Source organism: Protopterus annectens, chromosome 6.part0 (genome assembly GCF_019279795.1).
Source record: "Protopterus annectens isolate FY-2018-M chromosome 6.part0, PAN1.0, whole genome shotgun sequence".
In the NCBI taxonomy this organism is placed as follows: domain Eukaryota; kingdom Metazoa; phylum Chordata; order Ceratodontiformes; family Protopteridae; genus Protopterus; species Protopterus annectens.
In genome coordinates this window covers 696,201,463-696,225,915 of record NC_056737.1, presented here as the reverse complement: position 1 = coordinate 696,225,915, position 24,453 = coordinate 696,201,463, and the positions used below count along the sequence as shown (strand labels likewise).

General features: G+C 40.3%; 1 protein-coding gene across 1 annotated transcript in view; it reads left to right on the top strand.

Moving 5' to 3' along the window:
• Positions 1 to 445: 445 nt before the first annotated feature.
• LOC122803878 overlaps positions 446 to 24,453 on the top strand; it is a 351,171-nt gene continuing 327,163 nt past the window's right edge. The window contains exon 1 of the mRNA XM_044073559.1: positions 446 to 587. The gene's annotated coding sequence lies outside the window, so the exon portion shown is untranslated. The remainder of the gene's footprint in view (positions 588 to 24,453) is intronic.

Here is a 24,453-nt window from a genome sequence, read left to right as displayed (position 1 = left end):
GTAAAAACACTGGTATTGGTACCATTTTTCTGAAGCCTAGGTCAAGGTTTCCGGTGTTCAAAGCAGAGATACTATTGTTTCGTATAGATAAGGTGCCATAATTTTAAGCGCCTGCAACCTGTACACTTTCAAAAAAGGTTGTTTGCAGTGAGAAGTCAGTAAATGAATACATTCCAAAATATGTTAAATGCAACACGTACATCTTGTGGAAACGATACAGCAGCAGAAAGTTGCATAATTTAAACTGATAAACGCATTTTTTTCTCCAAGATTGTCAGTTACAGAGGTAAACCCCTCCCCCACAACACATACACAGGCACACAGAAAACGGATTGTCCCGCTCACAAAAATGCACGTGCTCACAATGTACGGGCGCTGACGTTGAGGCAACAAAGTCACGTGACTATCGTCTCTGCAGGACCACCCGACCCACTCTGTGTTTCACTCAATGAGTGTAGCAGGTACATGGCTGTAAGTCGAGTAAGTGGCCACTTAGCACTTCAGCTGTCATCGCATTGCATCTGAAACGTACATCGTTTCTCTCCTGTTGTGGGACCCTACTGAATAACTACAGCCTCAATAATTCGGTAAGAATTTATTATTCTTTCAAACCGCTGCTGAACATTAAACCTGACATGTCACTACAAGGCTCAAGATATGATTTATTTCAGGTAAATTGGACTTTTTTTCCATTGGGTATGCGCAAGTAATTGTATTTGTCTGAATGAGAAAATGAAATTGTGCGTAGTCTGGTTTCCGTCAGTATTGACTATAAATAATTTCTTAACGTAGTGTTGTGGAAAATGGTTTAGATGTTAAACTGTGCAACTATGGACTGCAGAATTGTAAATGTGTGTCTATCATAGTAGAATGCTGCTGAGCAAATGAAATCGGCAGATAGAATTGTTACTAAATGCAGAATTAAATTATTTTGACCAAAGTGGGAACTAGAGAGTAGAGGTGAAATAAGAAAATGTAAGCCACTTGTAATTGACCTGTCTTGAGTGATACTACTGTGTATGAAGTTGCTACACTAATAAGCTAACAAGTCAACCGGACCTATTTATCTATATAGTATATGTATTTATCATGTATCATACTGACATCAGTGCAAGATTTATGCAATTAAGAGTCTCCATCAGACATTTTCTTATCCCGATAATGTCAGCCCCAGGTATATTTTATAATGACAATTTTTAAATCGCAGAGCAAAGAACCAGCTGAAGAAATAGGGAAACAGTTATAATGATGGTTATATCAGAGCCAGTTTTATATTTTAATACATTCATACACAAACATACACAAACGTATGTTAGGGAAGGAGGCAGTGGAAGCTAATGTGTCCTTATGAAGCTGCAAGACAAGAAAGTGCTGCTGGACTGGACAATGGACAAGATCTCAGAATAGAGTAGTAAATGTAGAAACGCATGGATGCATTTAGCTATTCTTTAAAATAGTCATCTAGACACAATGATCCTTCAGCTAATTATACCAAATAAATATTCAAGTTACTCAAAATTAAAGTAAAATATCAGAAATGAACCCATGATCTGTATAAGTCTATTAGGTACCCTACTACTAAACCATTAAAACTCCTTCTCAGTCTACCCGCTTTGTGAAGAAAATGATACTTGTAGTTTGTATGTGTGATGTAACCACAGATGTTCACAATTTCTGTGTGTGAGTGTTTTTTTGTGTGTGCACACACACACTAATACAATAGAAGGAAAAAGTAAATTAAAGTTATACAGCTACCTTAACAAGGTAATGTATTTTGAGCAAGCCGTAGGATATGTGATGCAGTGCTTCTGATTTGGAAAATATAACTCATCCCAGTAAAGCAGTGCCCACACTTCAGGCTAATGCATACACCTTTGTTAAGGAGATTTGCTAAGTAAATTGGTCCCTTGGCATTGTTTGACAGCCTAGCATTTTTGTAAATAATCTTTCTTCATCTAATGAAACTGCATTGATAATAGAATAACATCAAAATGCTGTAGTGTAGTGTACTGGGTGTTATCTAAGGAATGATTTGCTTGACTGTAGATAGTTCTTTTCTTACTTATTTACACAAGTCATGACTGGTCAGTATACCTCTAGTAACCTTCTGTTGCTTCTTGTGTACTAATATTCCTTAATGTATCTCCTACTGCTCTTTCTCCTCACAGAGCTTCTGCTGGCTGGCCGTTCAAGAAACAACAAATGTTTAACATAAGCAATATCTCCTCCCAACTCACTTAAGCTTCTTATACTTCCCCTCCCACTTTAATTGCATAGACTCTGATCTAGTTTTCCATTCAGTATGTGTAGCACATATTTCATCTATATTTTGTATTATCCTTTAACATGGTATGTACTATTCAGTTAGTATAGACTGGACATCATCTGACAACCATCCATCAATTCATTTGTGCACCATTTGTCCCAGTTCCGCTTTGCTATACTTTTCATTTTTCATGGTGTAACTATTGTGTATTGTTTAGTTTCTTGGGCATTGTTCTAAAATGTGAAAAATGTTAAAGGAGGGTTTACTCGTGCAAACAAGAGAACACTTTCACCTCCTGATGATGATTCTTTTTCCGAGTCCCACCATATTATAGGCTTTAGTGTGCTATTTTGCTATTGTTTGATGATTTTTTCAGGTTAACTGTTAAAATTTCTAGACATTTTTGTACTTAATTATTGTCAGGGTAACTACTTCAATAAGGTAGGTTCTCATTCATATATTGGTGCTTCCTGCCACTGAGCTTCTATGCTGCTTTATGGGCATGTTAAGATTTTTATTTCCCACGTTCTTGATGAAGTCTTTGCATCATGCACACATTTTGTTGTCATCTGCATAGGAAAAAATAGCTATTCTGCTTACTGTACTACAATTCTGTCTAAAACATAAGCCAGCAGCACTTATTGTATCCATAATAGAGCAAATGCGATTATCAGTAATGTGGATATTTATTCATCAATTTATTCATCTTCTGTTTCCCACAGAAGTTTTATTGTTTGTTTATTTACCACTAGGGTTCTGAGTTTCATTAATGGATATCAAAAGGTGTGCTAAGAAACATACGTACTGTTCAGAATTCATTTCAATCATCTGGTCCAAGTAAAGCAGATTTATGTAGAACATTGCATTTCAGTATCTTGGCAACCAAAATCTAGATGAGCAGGATTTCAGAACTGATTAATAAACGTACAAAAGTTTAACCATAAATCTCAAGATCCTCATTATTCTTTCATATTGTTTTACACCCTGCTGTCTTTAGGATGCTCTTATCATTTTGACCTTTTGTTTTCCATGGTTTCTTCTCAATGTTATTTCCACTTATACAGACCTAGACGTTTATAGCTATCACCATTTTTTCTAGAATTGCTTTAACCTGACCATATAGTTGCTTTTCTCACCTCCAGTCACAATACCTGTCAACCTCTCAGCTCAAGAAATCTGGACAAAGCCAGAAATAATGGGGGGGGGGGGGGGGCAATTGCCCAAAAATAGGGATAGTTTTTAAATATTTCTCCTATAAACTTAGAAAGTTGCTAGAATCACGTTTTAATTATTATGTATTTTCTGTAGGATATGAAGTCTGAAACTCAAATGTCTGTCATTGTTTACTATTATTTAGCGACTCCAATCCTCATTGATTTGCCAGAAAACTCCAATGTTTATGAGGAAGAGACCAAAGTTTTTGAGACAAAAATCTGGACATTCTGTGAAAATCTGGACGGTTGAGAGGTATGCCAGTCACTCATGTATATGAATTTGCATTTGGCTAAGTACAGATATTAAAATAAAATGTCTAAAGTCAGTTATCTTCTATTTACGCTTTAGAATTGGCTCATGCATCCCATGTATCATCATAGTGCCAACCTTCTGATGACTTCTGAGTTTTTACAAATTAGGTTTCTGTGTGTTTCATTCCCCCATCTTATACAAGTTCATCTCATCTTCCCCGGTAGTCAGCCAACTTATCTTCAAAGACTGTCCAAAATACTTTTTCAGAAGTGTTTTAAGTCTTATCAAACAAACTCTGATCCACTTACCACAACTGTGCGTCCTCCTTCATTTCATTTCCTATACTTTCCTTATTTTTACCAAGTATCTGAAAAAGGAGTCCTTAACTATCTTTTTTATGGTATGCAATGGTTAATTTTCTATATTGTTTTATATTAGTATTGTTTTGAGCATCTCTTCATTTCTTTTCATGCAGTTCTTTTTACTTCTTAATACCTTAATTTTCTTTTGCTGTTGTAACCTGTGTTTTTTCCTTATATAACAGTCACTGCCACATTTATTTCACTTTTTCTTTAATTTACTTCAGCCCAGGAGTGGCTGTCTTACCTTAACTACATCCTGCTAAACATCCTTTCACCCTTTTTCTACCTTTTCTTGGGAATTACTTCACAGCCTGCCATTTCTTATGTATTCTTTTTCTTTAAAGTTTGCTTTTTTAAAATGTAAAACTTTAATGTAGTTTATTGTGCTTTTCATTTTGGTTTTAATACAAGTTATTTAGTAAATGCTGACACTCAGACCATTCATAAAGACTAATTAGCCATACCCTGGCCAGTGACTTAGTAAGGTTTCACAGCAGTCTTTCTTAAAATTCAAGCAACCCAGGGGAAACTTGTTTCTGACCTAAGAGTTTACAATATTATTAGGTGTAGAATGAAGATAAAACTCAGCCATCACCTAAATCACCAGGTCCCCAAAAGTCAGCCATCACCTAAGTTACCAGGTCCCAAAAATTCAGCCATCACCTAAATCACCAGGTCCCAATCAACCTTAACATTGTTGTGTCTAGAGAATGGTAGACAACGTTTTGAGAATGAAAAATAAGGTACATCTGAAATGCATAGCTGTAGTTTCAGCAGCAGTCAACCTTTTTCCGTGTAAAACAAATTCTACGGCAAGCTTCTTGTAGGACCATACCATAAAACTCCAACAAACCCACTCTACAAAGATTGATAAGACTTAGGATGGTGCACTAGAGACACTTTAATGCTAAAAAAAAAAAAAAACTTGAAGTTAGCACTTTCGTCTTAATCTCTTACTCAGACACAAGGCTTCATCAGACTCATAGGTTCATAGGTAGGTACTAGGCTATCTGCCCGAAGGCATTTATAAGCTTAGCCAGAATGTGTTGGCTTTCGCCGCCCCCTTAGATTAGTTCCCTGTGTCTCTGTCCAGCAGAGCCACTGAAGTGATCCCCAGGGTAAACTTTCTGTTTCCCATCCACTCGTCAAGGTTTCTCTTGAAGAGTGTTAGCGAGGACCTCTGCCTAATGTAGATTGGAATCTTGTTCCAAAGCATGAGAAGTCTCTGGGACAGGAATCTATCCCTCCAGCATGTCCTATTTATTGTTGTTGTGAGGTTTAGATGCCTAGAGCGTGTGGCTCAAGGGGATAAGGTTTTCTTTAGGTGGAGCATGTCCATCAGTTCTGGGTTGGACTTGGCCTTGTATGTCAGGCAGAGATCACCTCTGAGTAGGTGGTATGCAACCAAGTACAGCTGTGGTTTCCTCCTTTGTGGATTGGTTTTGTTGAACATTCTTTAGTCTGCTGAAATGTGTTGATTTTAGGTGAATTTGAATTTGATTTCATATGAATTTAAATTAAAAAATTGACTGTTTTTATAAATACATCTGATATTTTCTGGGCTATTGTTATGTCTTAATTTACCTTTTATGACTTAGATTTGCATTCTGTCATGATCATTGTAATTTATGTTCCTTATTCTCTGTACTTTTGCTCTGTGCTTCTTATTTTCTTGAACTGTAGTTCACATTATGTAGCTGTTATCAATTATATGTAGATTATCTTGTATTATACATTTTGCTTGTACTTTAGTTTGTCATGGTTAAAAAATAACTCCTGTGGGCCAATCCACCTACAAGTCAAATAAAATAAAACTGTATTGTTCCAATTACTGGCCATTTATTTTTAGTATTTCTCTTGCTTCCACTATGAGTGGATGAATTTAAACTTGCAGAGGACTGGAATCCTTGAACTGCATTCCCCCTACAAACCCAGGCAAAAAACATTTTTTAAATGTCTTTTGCAGCAGGGTAGGCTCCCATCCACCCCCCGTGAAGGGGACTTACACTTCTACATACCAACTCCACAGTCACACCAACTCAAAGAAGGGGGGAGATTACCTGTGAAAAGGGCATCACTGCTGGCACAACTCAACAACAGTGATTTCCTGTGGAGGAGCTCCAATCCTTGGCAGCTTGAACTTCAGGCTAGTGGTGCTCGAGAGTTTAGTCATTATCCATCTGTAGGCAAACGACTTCTAGCGTCTCATATCCATCTCTACTAGTGTTATTATGCGCTTTGCGTAAATTAAATGTAATATAAATTGCAAGGCATGGGAAAAAGCAGGAAGTATAAATCGTGGATAAATTTTAATAAATGCACAAGTTAGCTTTAAAACAATATATATTCTCAATTAATGTTATTAGAGTCTAAAGCAGAAGGCAGTCCAATGCACCTGCTATTCTGAGAACGGTTAATACTAGGTAACAGTTTGTGCTATCAGTACTGGACATATTAATGGCTTTGTACCTGAATCCTTGTATGTCACTCGTATGTCACTCTAAATATTATCTGACATGTTTCCCTAGCATGTGTATGTTTATAACTCTTGGATTTTGCCAGTGTATTTGTTGGTAATTCTTGTATATTATCGGTATACTAGTAGCTAGATTTTGTATGCAGTGACTTGCTTTTCCCTAATTATGCATTTTTTTGTGCTTTTTCCGTACATTTTATTATATACTTATGGCTGTTCATTGAGCCTGGGTCATGGCTGAAAGACGTCACTGGACCAGTGCACCTATCTGATGAACAAATAGTAAAGAAAGAAAGAATATGTATTGTACAAAAGCTAACTTTTGTAATTGTTAAAGATTTTCCATGTTTTATGCTTTCTGCTTTTGCTCTTGTCATAATTTTGGTAAGTACTTTAGTTGAGTTGATACTGGTTGATATTAATTTATCATTTTGTTATATTTTTGTCAGATGCATGAGCAACCTAAGTGAAAGAGACAAAGTTACTAACAGTGGAGCTTGGTGATGCAAAGAGATACCAATAAAGTCCGTTTTATAAATACTGCTTTTCCATCTGTTTTACCAAATTGGTTACTATAGCTACATTGAGTCAGTGAGCAATGCTTTAATGTAAATAGAAACATCAATCTCATGTCTTATTTAGTCTTACTATTGAGTACTTTTTATATATCAAAGCTTCTAGTTATTAAAAAGATGCTGTTTTGGAATAATGTTTCTTATTAGCTGTGTTTTTATGTAAAAATCATGTAGTTACTGAAAAAAGTCATTTTTGGAAAAACGTTTCTGTCTAGTTCTTGGATGCCTAGCATTTTTCAGAGACAGTGTGATGCAGTTTTTGTTCCAGTAACTTACCAGTCTGACAAGGTGCACTGAATACACCAGTAACTACAATAAAGAATGAAGCTCTATTTTGATGTATTTATTTTTTCATGAGATAAAGTTTAATAAAGTGTATGTTGCAAAAAAATGTGGACTAAATGTTTAAATTACATTATAGTATTTGTTCTGATAGACTGGAAATGTTAGCACAAAACAAACATTGAAACAAATATATGCCAAGACCAACATTTTTCCAGATTGTCTGCAGAAATGGAAACATGCAGTTTAATATGCTTTGCATAGATATTTTTCAGTGCAAGTGAAAGCATACACAGTATCATGACAAACACACTTTTGTAATATTTTTTTCCATTTACAAGCCTTTAGACTTTAATGGAAACATTTTATGTACCGAACAGCATTAGACATCACAGTCACTGCATGTTAAAACTGGTGCATCTGCTTGAAGAGATATTTGCAAAAAGAAAGCAGATTATGTTTTACATTTTCCTATTTTATATTACTGTGTTATATGTGTTGTATGTTTTTATGTTACCGTGACCCCTACCGAGTACCTGTCATTCAGATCTTGAGCCGTAGTTATACTTATGCTCATTACTTGAGCATTTTGGGTTTCTCAAAGAGTGCATTCTTTCCTAAGTTCTTATTATGCACATTCTGGTTGAAATGTGATTCAGAGAGAGATTCAAAAGGAGCTCCCAAAAGCAATAAATATCTTTTTTGGCACACTGTGCTGAATTGCAAGGTAGCTTAGCTCTGCTTTGAGTTTATCAGAATGCTGCTTCCCCAGCAAACTGACTTTGCATACTAGGCTAGGACAGATCTGGTGGTGAAAAAGAGCTTGTTGTACAGCTAGATATAGCAGACTGACATCTGAAATTAGTTGTTCCTGCACAGAGGAGTTATGAGAAAGGTTCTTTAATATTCTCAGTACACTTAGTGCACCAAACATTTCTGATAAAATGTCATTGTGCAGTGCTGTGCCACAGGATTGCCTCACCTGTAGATAGAATTGCCTAAATCTTATGGGGGATCTTTCACTACGCTCCAAAAGGACTTCGAGTATAAACAGTTTGTACTGAGTCCAAAGCTGCTCATTCTTAGATCCTGGAAGTTGTATGGATCATGGCTGGACTTAATGGGTTGCACTCACAGGTACCCCTTATGGTTGTCTGCTTTCTTTTTGAAAATATCATCCCTTCAGGCAGATGCACCAGTTTTAACATGCAGTGACTCTGATGTCTAATGCAGTTATGTACATAAAATATGTTTTCATTAAAGTCTAACTAAAGACTTGTAAATGAAAAAAATCTTAAAAAATGTGCTTTTGTCATGATATACTGTATGCTTTCAAATGCATTGGAAAATACCTACTCACAGCATATTAAATTGCATATTTTGCTCATCAGTTGTTATTAAATTTTAACTTCAGCATGTTTGTCATGCTTGCTGCAGGATTCTTTTCTGATTATATTCACTGAATGTACTTTGAGGATAAGTGAGACATGGTGAAGAATGCTAAGGTGAACAGGCGAGCTGAAGGTTATCATAAAGCATGTAGACCAAAAAAGTCAGCAGGCAACCATTAAGTGTGCTCCACAAGATTTTTATCGTTAGTTTGGGTACTTTAGAATACCTATCCTAAGCTGTTAATATGATAGAACAGTGAGTAGTTAGCATCATGCCATTATCACTGTTACTGTTCCTAGTTAAGGTAGGAGTGTGACAAATTTTCTTTCAGAAATATAACTGTTGTGTAACAGATCTCTGATTCTCTGCATGCATTCATATATAGCATTACATGCTTGAATAAATGCTGCCCTGCCAAGCTGGAGACTTTTTCATTTAGCAGTGTAGATCTCAAGTGCTGATGTCAATTATAATATAATCAGCATCTCTTGTACTTTTTTCTGTTCTCTGAGCTGTCATCACTGTGGTCATTTTCTTTCCCCTGTCACTTAACTCTCCTTGTTCCATGTTCCTTTTGAAGTTAGAATATCTGCACTGTGGTGATTAGATTCTAAATTCTATAGAATTTATTAAACAAGTCCTTATGTTTCTTCCTCCCCCACTATATTATGTCTTTGTATCTCCTCTTCCTTTTACTAACTATGTTTTCCTAACTTTTCTGTATAAATGGAAATTTTTGCTGTGCTGAATAGTTAATATGTTTTTCTGTACAATGTATTTAACTGTATACCTGCTGTACTATTTGATATTGTCTTCTTTTTACTATATGTTGTACCTATTATGTAACTTTGAATGTATTTTGGAGTTTTTCTCCCCAGGACTCCATTGAAAACGGGTTCATCTGGCCCAATGTACTATCCTGGTAAACCAACTGCAATAAATAAATAAATAAAATAGATTATTCCACGAACAGAAGCTTTCATTATATAAACCCCCTCAAACTTGATTTTGGCTGCCCAAGTATATAGTGCTTCATTCCTGTCATTTTTCATTTTCCCTTTTTTTCATTCTTTTTACCAGGTCTTATTAACTTCCCAACATGAAAAGACTGCATGGTCTTTTTTTCCTGCCTTGATTTGCATATGATGCAGTTTATTAAAAGAATGGCCATGCTAGTACTGATTTTCCACACTAGCAGAAGAGCAAGAAACATGCACCGTCTTTGTTTTTAGCTGCTCTACTTAGCCTAATTTTCATTTTACTTGTGGATTGCCTGTCTACAACTTTTGCACACTTAATATTGAGCGATCTGGACTAAGGCTTAATCCCCTGTTTATTACTTTCTGACCAAGTCCTTCAGCTCCACTTCTCACATAGTTCAGGTTAAACTGGGGTACCCTAAAAGTGTTTAGCAGCATGGTTAGCTGTCTCAGTGTCTCAAACTTGTCTCTCCTGATGTTGAAGTTCCTAATTCATTATTTCTCTAACTTATCAGAATATGAGACTCTAGCCTAGTATTTTCCAAATCATTTCCCATCACCTGTGTCTTGAATTCACATCTGGATGCCTCTGTTCCCAAGCTGTAGTGTCCCTTGCAGTGATATTTCGAGCTTCCTGTAATTACCTTCTGGGTAGCCCTAATCCATTATTTTCCTGATTTGTCAAAAAGGAAGTAGCTTTTTTGTCCAAGCACAGTTCAGTTCAATTGTTTACTGTACAGTATAAACAGATACTGCATACCTGTAGGTGTGGCTGGTAAATTGCTCTCTATTTTTTAACTTTGTTTTTACAGTAAGTTTAAACAGAAAACATACCACATAAAGTAAAACATATAAAGGTTTTATTAGAACACCACATTCCATTGGTGTCTCTGTTGCTACCACTATGTGGCTGTTGTGGCAGCTGTGCACTCCTTACTTATTAACTTCCAGCTACAATTCATTTCCTTAACTTTACTGTTTATTACTAGGGATACAATCTACCCCAGAACTATTTTGTCATATATTCTAATTCTCTGCATTGTAATTCTGTGCCTACTGTGCCGAAATGTATGTCCTAGTGTTTCTTTTTGTTCTTTGATCGATTCATAAGTTCATAGGTATATTCTATGCTAATGATCACTGGGCCTTCATGAGCCTAGCCATGCAACCCAAAAGTATCCCAGGGGCTATTTTGCAGTAGATGTTGTTTTAAGGGGTATGTGTTAGGGCTTGATTTAATTGCTGCCTGTGTCCATCAGAGACATACATGTCAAGGTAGCGGTGAATTTCTGATTTCTCATCCACTAGTCTGAGTTGTGCTGGAATAGGATTAGGGAAGGGCTCTGCTTCATATTGATGGAAAGCCTATTTCAGAGAATACATACCTGTCCCTCCAACATGTCCTGTTTAAATTGCAAGTACATTTTAAATCATTGGATTTAGTAGCTCTGATTTTGTTTGTTTTGTGGATATGCAAAAGGATCCATCAGGGTGGGATCCAGGGGCACCTTGTATGCCAGGCATAAATTGCCTGTCAGCAATCTGTAGGAAACAAGAGTATAGGGATAGGGTTTTGAGTTGATCTACATAGGGTATTGTGTTTATGCCCTGTATTTTTTTTTGTGTGAGGAACCTCTGTGGACATTCCAATTGTTGCATGTGCCTGGTCAGGTACATACCAAAGGGAGCATTATACTCACAGATGGGTCTGATGGAAGGCTGGGTATAGTGACATGATGACTTCTCTGGATCTATATGCCTTGCCCTTACTTTTAAGTTGATTGACATAGAAATATTTTTTTACTACCTTAGACACATGTTCAAAAGCCAGGTAACTATCTACATGAGTCCCTAAATCCCTGACTACTATGTCTGTTTTTAGTGGTGTTTTATTGATGGGGTAGTTTCCCAGGTTAGCCGACTTCCCAAAAGGTACTATTATGCATTTCTTGTCATTGAGTTCCAAGCTGTGGCTTTGGCACAAGTCATTTGTCTGTGTTACACCTTCTTGTAAAATGTTGTATCTTGGGGGGGGGGGTTCTTTGATTGCTTTCACCTTGCAAACCATAAATGTAAACAGAAATAGTATAAATGAGGAGCCAGGTTATTAATGTTTACCTTATGGTTTTCTGCTGAAACCACCCAAAGTCTGCTTTTTGTTACACTCTGAGTGGGGTTAAATTCTTTGTTAAGATTTCCTTCCCCCTGATTATACATATTTTTCTTTTTCTGTGTATCAGTAGCTATATTTGGCATATTGAATTGTGCCCTTGGCTGTTACTATAACATGTAATTGCAACCAGTACAGCTTGTTAGTGATCCATCCCAGGATGCCACCCCCCCTATAAAATAGCTATAGTCTAACAACTACTGAGTTTATAAGTGAGCAAATAAATAAAATAAGCAGTTATTAAATAATGCCAGATATTATAAAGACAGAGCCGTCTTTTCTTCAGAAATGGATTCTAATCCAAATCCTTGTTTTCTATCAACATTTTAAATTAACAACATTAATAGTTAAACAAATCCCTTCTTCTCTTAACTTTCGAAATAAATAGTAACAATATTTAAATGAGACCCTTATACAGTGTGATTGCTTCAGAATTTTTTATCTTTGTCCCTAGTTCTTGAGACGGGTGGCGCAGTGGTGCAGCGGTTAGCATTGCTGCCTCACAGCAAGAGGTTCTCCGGTTCGATCCTCGGCTGGGGTGCCTTCTGTGCGGAGTCTGCATGACCTCCCTATGGTTGTGTAGGTTTCCTCCAGGTGCTCCGGTTTCCTCCCAAAGACATGCTGTAGGTGGATTGGACACTCTAAATTGGCCCTAGACGTGGGTGCGTGAGTGTGTGTGCCTTCTCTGGAAGGTTGGGCGCCGGGCTGGCAACTCAATACCGTAAATCTCCACAGCCAGTCATGAGTGGACAAGGTGATCTGCTGTGGCCAGAAGAAGTAGAAGTCTCTAGTTCTTGAGACATGTGGACAGACAGTAATGCATTCCTTAGGCAGTATCCCCTAGAGTGTATGTTAAACAGCTGTCTTAACTGCCTGCCTGTACTCCTGGTTGCTCATGTGATTCTAAAGAGTGCAGAGCATTTGTTCAGTGAAGGCTAGAGAATGAGTAAGTTTTTGTTAAAATGACTCATGATATGTACATATTTTATTTGGGTGTATTTTAATTCACTGAAACATCAATCCATGAAAATAAATGGAACCCACCATAACCAGCCAGCAAATAATTATCTGTAAAAATAATTGCCTGATATCAATTAAAAGAAAAAAAAAAGATATATTCTTCAAACTTGATCACTGCTGCAGTAGCCTTAGCTATGGGGGTTATATCCTGCCAAGGGTATAACAGCAGGCAGCTTCCAAAGCTTCAGGGCACCTTCCATATATCCAAGCTGTCGCGTGGCTTGAACTAATCTGACTAAAAACAAGTTTGGGCGCAAAGCCCTTCAAAGCTTTATTGCCACTGAGGCTTTTGAGGATCGACAGCTGACTTGTGCTTTCCTTAGCGGGCAGATAAGCTCCCTTTGGGGAAAAAACTTCCATTTTCTTACTTCTCTTTTTTTTTACTGATGTTTTATTACTTTCCTCTTCAGGAAAGTTATTTTAAAGCTAGAAGTGTTGTGTTTTAATAGATTGTCTTGAGACTGTAACGTACTGTAAAATGGAAAAATACTGTAAAAATTGTTTCTTTCAATTTAAAAGTAGTGTTATCTAACTGATAATTTCTCCACAGTAAAAAAGTTTATGTTTATTTTAAGGTTGTGGCGCTGCCATAGTGTTTAAATGTGTTTTTTTTCCGACAGAAAAAAGTAAGTAACTTTTGTGAAGTAGTAGCTTTACTGGCATTGTTGCTTGGTTTTCCCCAGGAAAGAGGCACCATTTTCGGCCTGACTGTGGAACAGATTGTCTATCCCATGGTCTGTCCTTCTTCCAGCCACAAAAATAAAAAGTTAAGTAAACAGCCTTTGCCACCACAGCAGGCTAATTTGCCTCAGCCGCAGTTAGGTGACTCTGCTGTGGCCGTTTGTTGCACTTCAGACCATTCATCTTTTAGCCTGGAACCCTCTAGTGTAGGTAGGTGACTCTGCTGTGACCATTTGTTGTACTTTAGACCACTAATCATTTAGCCTGGAACCCTCTGGTGTAGGTAGGTGACTCTGCTGTGGCCATTTGTTGCACTTCAGACCACTCATCTTTTAGCTCGGAACCCTCTGGTTTAGGACCTACAGCCACTATAGAACAGGGGATGTTATGTGATCCTATCTCGCCTACATTCTGAATGATGGGTTCGGAGCCGATCCCTCGGCTCCGACTCTGCACGCTTATGCCAAAGAGCGAAGTCTCTTATTGGCTGAGCTTACTATATCCCAGGATGCACCACTACCAGTCCCCCAGATCTCGTTTGCCGCTTCCCTGCGAAGACGTGGTCTCGAGCTGGCTGGGCTGAGTAGTTTTTATTAACTAACTTTTCTGTCAGTTTTTTGCTGTTTTTGCTCACAAAAGCTGTTTTAACGGCTATCGCTAACTTTGTGTACGATTTGGATGTAAAATTGTTGTGTGTGATTGGGTTGAGTTTGTTTTCGGCCCCCTCCATCCAGGGCCTTCGGACTGTCAACCTTTAATTACTTACAGGGTCTCTAGTAAAATTATAGCTGGTTTAGAGTTCCCTGTTCTTTTTTTACAGGAAGTGTGTGCATTAAGCTATTACTGTAAGCTTAGCTTTATCATCAGTAAGACTTTAGTGATTTACTTTCCTGTCAGTGACTAAATTTGTGTAACATCATGTCTCAAACCCTAGGCCTTCGGTTTTAAAAATGTTAATGCGGGTTTAAAATGTCTATCACAGACGATCATTCGCTCTGTGTATATTGTCTCGGGGCAAAGCACTTGCAGGAGTCATGCAGTGTATGTCACGCTTTTTCCTCAAGGGTCCTCCAGGAGAGGAAAAATAAATTGATTCTTAAGGGGTTAGTTAAACCTTCCTTTGAAGAAGCCTTGGCATCCTCTCCTGCTCCGGCCAAAAAGAAAAGAGCTTCGGTTCCGACCAGTCCGTCGGATCCGACTGCCAAGAAACTTAGGCAGGCCTCTCCTTCGGCTCCAAAGACTTCGGAGCCGAGGTTGAACGGTCTGCCTCGATGCCACCAGTATCGACTCCTCTGGCTTCGGAGCCGATGGCTGGGGCAGCGAGAGGCACTGCTCTCGGAGCCGACAAGGGTCGCCCGCTCAGACACTTCCTCCTCGGCGCTCAAGTCTACCTCGGCACCGATGGAATCTGCTGTGAGTATTCCTCGGCGCCGATACTCATCGAGTCGCCGAGCCGGTCCCCTAGCCCTTTGGGGCCGATGGAGAGGCCTTCTAACCCGTTCTGTTTCCTCGGTCTTCGAGGATGTCGGATTCTGATATAGACAGGGTGCTCCAAAGACTGTTCCAGTCCTCAGTCTTCCAAAAATTTGTTTCGGTTCCGACCCAGCTGGTTTCGGAGCCGATGACCTTGCCCACCCCATTGCCATTCCTCCTCCGACCGCGGCTCCGTCGGAGCAGGTGCTGTTGGAGCCGGTGGAGATCTCAGGGTCGGCTCCGACCCTTACTCCAACCCGGGCCTTCGGGTCCGAGTTTAGTGCGCGGACTTCTTCGGCTGGACCCGGGGTGATGTTTGGGACCTATGCTTTCGGTTCCGAGCCTCCCCTCGGTGCCGGCTGCGGGACTTCCGTCGGCTATCACGGCTCGAGTCCGGACACTCCCAGGATTCTGGGGTGCGGCTTTCAGGCCATGAGGAGTGCCTTGGCCAAGTCCTCTCGCCATCTCTCCGGTTTTACCAGCACCTTCCTGGGCGTGGAGACTGGGTCTTTGGCAGTTCCCCTGTCCGTAGCCAGCGGAGCCCCGAGGCCTGAGGTTACCCCAGTGGGGTTCCCCTCCTCCTGAGGGTTCTTGAGTTGTCTTCAGAGGAACCCCAAGGAAGAGATCGTGCAAGAGGAAGCACGTGGACTCCCCGAGTCTATTACATCGGACACTGATATGGATGATGCAGAGGGGTCCCAGTCGTCCTCGGATGATGTCTCATTTGCAGACATCTTAGAGATCCTCAAACAACGAGGCGGCTGGATATCCAAGCCCCCCTCTGCTGACGAGTCAGTGCTCCTCAAGGCCTTTGGGGCTCAGCCCTCCGCCTCCTGGGTGTCTCCGCCCGACGAGCTTCTGGATTTAGTTTGTCGGGCGTGGGAACATCCAGATACCGTGGAACCAGTCCCTTCTCGTCCAAATAAATTTTTATCTGCTCCCCCCGAGAAGGAGTTCCTTACTAAAGGCGTGGCTGTAGATGCCATGGTGGTGGCATCTGCTACACAACAGGACGTGGCAGAGGCTTCAACGTCCATCCATCCTCCTAATAAGGAGTCTAGGAGTATGGATAGGCACGGAAGCGCACCCTGACTTCAGCGACCTTTACCTTAAGGTCTCTGAATTATTTGGCACATTTTACCAGGCTTCAGAGGGATCTGGTCAAGGAGTTGTCAGATTCCCTCTCGGGTAACCTACCTGAGCAGCTAGCCCAGTCCGTTAGCTCTCAGTTGGCTATCCTTACGTCAATTTCTAACTCGTCCATGAGGCTCATTTCCTATGCGGCCGAAGGGGCGGGTAGAGCGGCAGGCACAGGCGTGGCTCACGTGAGACAAGCCTGGCTCCGCTTGTGTCAGTTCGGAGGCCTTCAAGTCTTCCTTCGCCGACGCTCCCTTTGATGGGTCCTCATTGTTTGGACCCAAGGTGAAAGACACCCTTACCGCTGTGAGCAAGAGGGAAAAACTTTATCTGCCGTAGGTGCCCGTTATTCCACTCCCTTTCGGCCTTACCCCAAGGCTAAAGGAGGGGGGAAAATGTGGTTCCGCAAATCTCGCAAGTTTTTCTCCCAACAGCAGGAAGATTCGCCGTCCAGAGGCAGAGGACGGGAAATTTTTCAGGGAGACGCCGTCCCAGAGGCGCAGAGGGCCCCGCAATTCTGGAGACCATGAGTCCTTTCGTGGCTCTTCAGCCTCCCACACATCATGAGGGATTGCCCGGCTGTGCTGCTCCGGAGCCAGTCGGGTGTCGTTTTGCCAAGCACCTAAAAGCCTGGGAGTCAATCACTCAGGACAGATGGGTGCTTCGGATCATTGCCGGAGGTTACACCATCCCATTCACATACTCACCCCCACCGTCCAAGAGAATCCCGGACCCACCACCCAGTCAAAGGGAAATAGCAGCCGCAGAAGCTTTAAAGCTGCTAGAAAAAGGAGTCATCCAACCGGTCCCCACAGACCAGATCGGATCAGGAAATTACTCCAGGTTCTTTTTAGTGCCAAAAAGACAGGGGACCTGAGGCCAATATTGGATCTCAGCAGACTGAACCAATCCGTCACGAAATCCAAATTCCGAATGGTCACGTTACAATCCATTCTCCCGTTGTTGGAGAAGGATGTTTGGATGTGCTCCATAGACCTCAAGGACGCCTATTATCACATACCGATACATCAGGCGCCCAGAAGGTATCTGCGCTTCAGCCTGGGAGTCAGTCATTACCAATTTTGTGCTCTGCCCTTTGGTCTCACCACAGCCCCCAGGGTGTTCACCAAGTGTTTGGCAGTAGTGACGGCTCACCTGAGAAGTCTTGGATTCCAAGTGTTTCCCTATCTCGACGACTGGCTCCTGACTGCCACCACCAGGCATCTACTAATGGACAACCTCAAAGCCACCATCTCCTGGGTGTTTCCCTGGGATTACATTCAATCGGTCAAAGTCTGTCTTGCTGCCCTCTCAACGCATAAAGTTTATAGGAGCAGAGATAGACTCAAGATTGATGCGTCTTTCTTCCTGCCGAAAGGATCCGAACTTTACAGGGCCAAGTTCAAGCTCTAATCTCGAGATCCAAAGCCCCAGCCAGGATGGTCCTACAGGTTTTAGGCTCAATGTCTGCCACGGTTCTTTTAGTTCCTCTAGCAAGATTACACATGAGGATTCTTCAGTGGCGCTTGTGAACGCAATGGTCCTTTCAGGATCTTCCCTCAATCATCACATCATGATTACGGAAATATGCAAAGGGACCTTCGCTGGTGGCTTCAGACATCCAACTTGGATCAGGGAAAACCCTTTGTTCTCCCCTCCAGGCTCAATGTCACTTATCAGAATATGAGACTCTAGCCTAGTATTTTCCAAATCATTTCCCATCACCTGTGTCTTGAATTCACATCTGGATGCCTCTGTTCCCAAGCTGTAGTGTCCCTTGCAGTGATATTTCGAGCTTCCTGTAATTACCTTCTGGGTAGCCCTAATCCATTATTTTCCTGATTTGTCAAAAAGGAAGTAGCTTTTTTGTCCAAGCACAGTTCAGTTCAATTGTTTACTGTACAGTATAAACAGATACCGATACCTGTAGGTGTGGCTGGTAAATTGCTCTCTATTTTTAACTTTGTTTTACAGTAAGTTTAAACAGAAAACATACCACATAAAGTAAAACATATAAAGGTTTTATTAGAACACCACATTCCATTGGTGTCTCTGTTGCTACCACTATGTGGCTGTTGTGGCAGCTGTGCACTCCTTACTTATTAACTTCCAGCTACAATTCATTTCCTTAACTTTACTGTTTATTACTAGGGATACAATCTACCCCAGAACTATTTTGTCATATATTCTAATTCTCTGCATTGTAATTCTGTGCCTACTGTGCCGGGGTAAATGTATGTCCTAGTGTTTCTTTTTGTTCTTTGATCGATTCATAAGTTCATAGGTATATTCTATGCTAATGATCACTGGGCCTTCATGAGCCTAGCCATGCAACCCAAAAGTATCCCAGGGGCTATTTTGCAGTAGATGTTGTTTTAAGGGGTATGTGTTAGGCTTGATTTAATTGCTGCCTGTGTCCATCAGAGACATACATGTCAAGGTAGCGGTGAATTTCTGATTTCTCATCCACTAGTCTGAGTTGTGCTGGAATAGGATTAGGAAGGGCTCTGCTTCATATTGATGGAAAGCCTATTTCAGAGAATACATACCTGTCCCTCCAACATGTCCTGTTTAAATTGCAAGTACATTTTAAATCATTGGATTTAGTAGCTCTGATTTTGTTTGTTTTGTGGATATGCAAAAGGATCCATCAGGGTGGGATCCAGGGGCACCTTGTATGCCAGGCATAAATTGCCTGTCAGCAATCTGTAGGAAACAAGAGTATAGGGATAGGGTTTTGAGTTGATCTACATAGGGTATTGTGTTTATGCCCTGTATTTTTTTTTTTTGTGTGAGGAACCTCTGTGGACATTCCAATTGTTGCATGTGCCTGGTCAGGTACATACCAAAGGGAGCATTATACTCACAGATGGGTCTGATGGAAGGCTGGGTATAGTGACATGATGACTTCTCTGGATCTATATGCCTTGCCCTTACTTTTAAGTTGATTGACATAGAAATATTTTTTTACTACCTTAGACACATGTTCAAAAGCCAGGTAACTATCTACATGAGTCCCTAAATCCCTGACTACTATGTCTGTTTTAGTGGTGTTTTATTGATGGGGTAGTTTCCCAGGTTAGCCGACTTCCCAAAAGGTACTATTATGCATTTCTTGTCATTGAGTTCCAAGCTGTGGCTTTGGCACAAGTCATTTGTCTGTGTTACACCTTCTTGTAAAATGTTGTATCTTGGGGTTCTTTGATTGCTTTCACCTTGCAAACCATAAATGTAAACAGAAATAGTATAAATGAGGAGCCAGGTTATTAATGTTTACCTTATGGTTTTCTGCTGAAACCACCCAAAGTCTGCTTTTGTTACACTCTGAGTGGGGTTAAATTCTTTGTTAAGATTTCCTTCCCCCTGATTATACATATTTTTCTTTTTCTGTGTATCAGTAGCTATATTTGGCATATTGAATTGTGCCCTTGGCTGTTACTATAACATGTAATTGCAACCAGTACAGCTTGTTAGTGATCCATCCCAGGATGCCACCCCCCCTATAAAATAGCTATAGTCTAACAACTACTGAGTTTATAAGTGAGCAAATAAATAAAATAAGCAGTTATTAAATAATGCCAGATATTATAAAGACAGAGCCGTCTTTTCTTCAGAAATGGATTCTAATCCAAATCCTTGTTTTCTATCAACATTTTAAATTAACAACATTAATAGTTAAACAAATCCCTTCTTCTCTTAACTTTCTAAATAAATAGTAACAATATTTAAATGAGACCCTTATACAGTGTGATTGCTTCAGAATTTTTTATCTTTGTCCCTAGTTCTTGAGACGGGTGGCCGCAGTGGTGCAGCGGTTAGCATTGCTGCCTCACAGCAAGAGGTTCTCCGGTTCGATCCTCGGCTGGGGTGCCTTCTGTGCGGAGTCTGCATGACCTCCCTATGGTTGTGTAGGTTTCCTCCAGGTGCTCCGGTTTCCTCCCAAAGACATGCTGTAGGTGGATTGGACACTCTAAATTGGCCCTAGACGTGGGTGCGTGAGTGTGTGTGCCTTCTCTGGAAGGTTGGGCGCCGGGCTGGCAACTCAATACCGTAAATCTCCACAGCCAGTCATGAGTGGACAAGGTGATCTGCTGTGGCCAGAAGAAGTAGAAGTCTCTAGTTCTTGAGACATGTGGACAGACAGTAATGCATTCCTTAGGCAGTATCCCCTAGAGTGTATGTTAAACAGCTGTCTTAACTGCCTGCCTGTACTCCTGGTTGCTCATGTGATTCTAAAGAGTGCAGAGCATTTGTTCAGTGAAGGCTAGAGAATGAGTAAGTTTTTGTTAAAATGACTCATGATATGTACATATTTTATTTGGGTGTATTTTAATTCACTGAAACATCAATCCATGAAAATAAATGGAACCCACCATAACCAGCCAGCAAATAATTATCTGTAAAAATAATTGCCTGATATCAATTAAAAGAAAAAAAAAAGATATATTCTTCAAACTTGATCACTGCTGCAGTAGCCTTAGCTATGGGGGTTATATCCTGCCAAGGGTATAACAGCAGGCAGCTTCCAAAGCTTCAGGGCACCTTCCATATATCCAAGCTGTCGCGTGGCTTGAACTAATCTGACTAAAAACAAGTTTGGGCGCAAAGCCCTTCAAAGCTTTATTGCCACTGAGGCTTTTGAGGATCGACAGCTGACTTGTGCTTTCCTTAGCGGGCAGATAAGCTCCCTTTGGGGAAAAAACTTCCATTTTCTTACTTCTCTTTTTTTTTACTGATGTTTTATTACTTTCCTCTTCAGGAAAGTTATTTTAAAGCTAGAAGTGTTGTGTTTTAATAGATTGTCTTGAGACTGTAACGTACTGTAAAATGGAAAAATACTGTAAAAATTGTTTCTTTCAATTTAAAAGTAGTGTTATCTAACTGATAATTTCTCCACAGTAAAAAAGTTTATGTTTATTTTAAGGTTGTGGCGCTGCCATAGTGTTTAAATGTGTTTTTTTTCCGACAGAAAAAAGTAAGTAACTTTTGTGAAGTAGTAGCTTTACTGGCATTGTTGCTTGGTTTTCCCCAGGAAAGAGGCACCATTTTCGGCCTGACTGTGGAACAGATTGTCTATCCCATGGTCTGTCCTTCTTCCAGCCACAAAAATAAAAAGTTAAGTAAACAGCCTTTGCCACCACAGCAGGCTAATTTGCCTCAGCCGCAGTTAGGTGACTCTGCTGTGGCCGTTTGTTGCACTTCAGACCATTCATCTTTTAGCCTGGAACCCTCTAGTGTAGGTAGGTGACTCTGCTGTGACCATTTGTTGTACTTTAGACCACTAATCATTTAGCCTGGAACCCTCTGGTGTAGGTAGGTGACTCTGCTGTGGCCATTTGTTGCACTTCAGACCACTCATCTTTTAGCTCGGAACCCTCTGGTGTAGGACCTACAGCCACTATAGAACAGGGGTTAGCCATGTCTTCTGCGACTGTTCGGATCCCCTCAGTGGGCAACGGAGAACCACTCTTGTCAGTCCTGGGAGAGGGAATAGGGAAGGTTTCCCTTTTGTGTCAGAATGTTGTGCTCTTCCCTAGGGGAAGCAGTGGTTGCAATTAGTAACACGGCTAGTTCCATTTTTCCTGTCAAAAAGAAAGAGAAAACCAAGCATGTATCTATTCCTCCTCAAATTTCTTTGGATAGGGGTAGTCTACTGGGACTGGCTCAGGGTTTGTTTCAGGTTATTGATCCTTCCTGTGGGGTATTTTTACAGGTAAAAGAAAGTGGAATTCCACCTTTCCTGAACAGATTCAAGATTCCAAGTCTGAACAAGAAGATGCATGGATGGGTTCAGGGTTTTGCCCTCATATTTCTGATTCTGACTCAGACGTGAGCTCTCTTTTTGATTCTCCCTGTGGAGGTTTCTCTTTCTTCTGTGAGACTGTTAAAATGTCGCAGTGTTCTCAGTGGGAGAACACCGAGGCCTTTCAGTCCATCAAAAAATACTATGAGTTGTTACAGAACTATTTTCCAGAACCTACACATCCTGTCCTGTCTGCTTTAGAGGATGTATGTCTTACTGTCTGCAGGTTTACTGACAGTCAGCCAGCTGTCCCGAAAAAAGGAAGATAGGATTTATAAAGTTTTTCAGTCTTTTAAATTTTTATATACTATTCCCAAACTTGAACTGGCAGCTATAGCCTTAGTTGACTCCTCTGCTGCTAAGCACTTAGTTAATTCCAATCTTACTCTTTCTGATAAGGATGAGAAAATTATTGATAGGGATTGGAAAAAAATGTATGCTTCTGCAACTTTGAATTTTAGAATCTTAAATTATCAAGTTTATATGTTAAACTTTTTTCTGACATATTGTGAAAGTATGAGGAGTAGTTTATCTACAGTTTCTTCATGTGAAGAAAAATCTACTTTAAATAACTTAGTGTCTTCTATTGCACAGGTCACTACTCATTGTTTGCAGTGTGTGTATGACTGTTGATACGTCTTCCAGGGCTATGGTCACAGGTACAGTTTTAAGGAGGTTTGCTTGGCTGCATTCTCAGAACCTTCCAGATGTTAAACATGAGATTTTAAATTCTGCCTTGGATAGAGATTTAGTGTCTGGTCCCTCTGAGCAGAGGTGATGAAAAAGTGTGATGAAAGGAGCAAGCTGATCCAGGGAACCTCTTAAGATTTTTCAGTCCTCCTTTTCCACATTGCCCAAGGGATTTTCTTTCCCCTTATCTGAGTTTGGCAAACCCCCCCCCCCCCCAAAAAAAAACCCAAAACAGAATAAACAGCATCAGCAAATTCAAGTAAAGAGATGTTTAAGAAGTGGCAAGAAGGTTCCAAAAAGAAATTTCAAACCTCCCAAAACCAAGGACAATTCAAGAAGACTGATTATTCAAGAGACCTTGTGACCCCCTCCCACTCTGGCCATCTTTGTGCTCAGAAAGTCTGAATCTCCAATTTTCTGTTTTGTAACAGATTGTTTCAGATAAATGGGTTCTGAAAGTCATTCATCAGGGTTACAGATGGCATTGGGAGAAAATTCCTCCTTTCCAGGCGGTTGGTTAGTCTTCACCCTGCAGATCAGATTGTTTTGTTTCCTCCTGTTCTTCATTACATGCTGTTGCAAGCAGTGATAGAACCAGGTCCTCCTACCCAAGTGGGAAAGGGGTTTTATTAAATGATGTTCCTAGTTCCAAAGAAAGAAAACACTTGGAGACCACTTCTGTATCTTTCTTTCCAAAACCTGTTTGTAATAGTGTCCACATTCAAAATGATGTCACTTCACAACCTGTTGTCCTCTATCAAGTTTCCTGGTAACACTAGAATTAAAAGATGCTGATCATCGCATTCCTGTTCATCCAAACTTCAGGCATTTCTTAAACTTTTGTGTGTCTTGCATTATCAGTTCTCTGCCTTAACCTTTGGATTATCCACTGCACCAAAAGTGTTCACAAAGTGCCTATCTCCAGTTATAGCTCATTGCAAGCTACATGGTTTTCCTGTATTTAGACAACTTGTTTTTCTTTGTAGAGTCTTTTTCAAAATGTTGTGAATCTCTGTTGTGTGAGAGATTTCTTGCACAAGCTGGGATTCCAAGAGAAAATTCAGAAGTCTTTCTTGACTCTGTCTCTCAGGATTGTGTTCCTGGCATTCAAATAGATACCTCAGTTCAAAGAGCTTTTCTTCCATAGGACAAAATAGATCTTTATTTAGATCTATTTCCAAGCTTTTCCACTCAGATTTCAGTCACTGTGAGGGAATACCTCAGGATTTTGGGTCTCATGGCATCTATGATTCTCATGATATACCTGGCAGGATGCCACATGAGAAAGATATGGTGGTATCTGACATCTGTTTGGTCCCAGCATCAACACCCTTTATCTTTTCAAATCCCTGTACTGGCATTTGTCAGAAGAGAAATGACTTGATGGAGACAACAGATATCCTTGGATCAAGTTCTCCCCTTCTCCCTCCCTGCTTCAAAGCAGTCATAAAACTTTGCTTGGGGAGCATTTTTAGGAGAGATGAAATTGCAGGGGATATGGAACACCAAGGACAGACGTAAGCACATACATATCAAGGAGATGCTTGCCTTGATCAAGGCACTCAATTTTGTGAAACATCTTTAGTCCCCAGGACATCTTCAGGTGGTTACAGAAAATACTACAGTCAAAAGGTTGTACCCCCATTTACAGACTAGCCATGTTAGCTTGGGGTATAGCT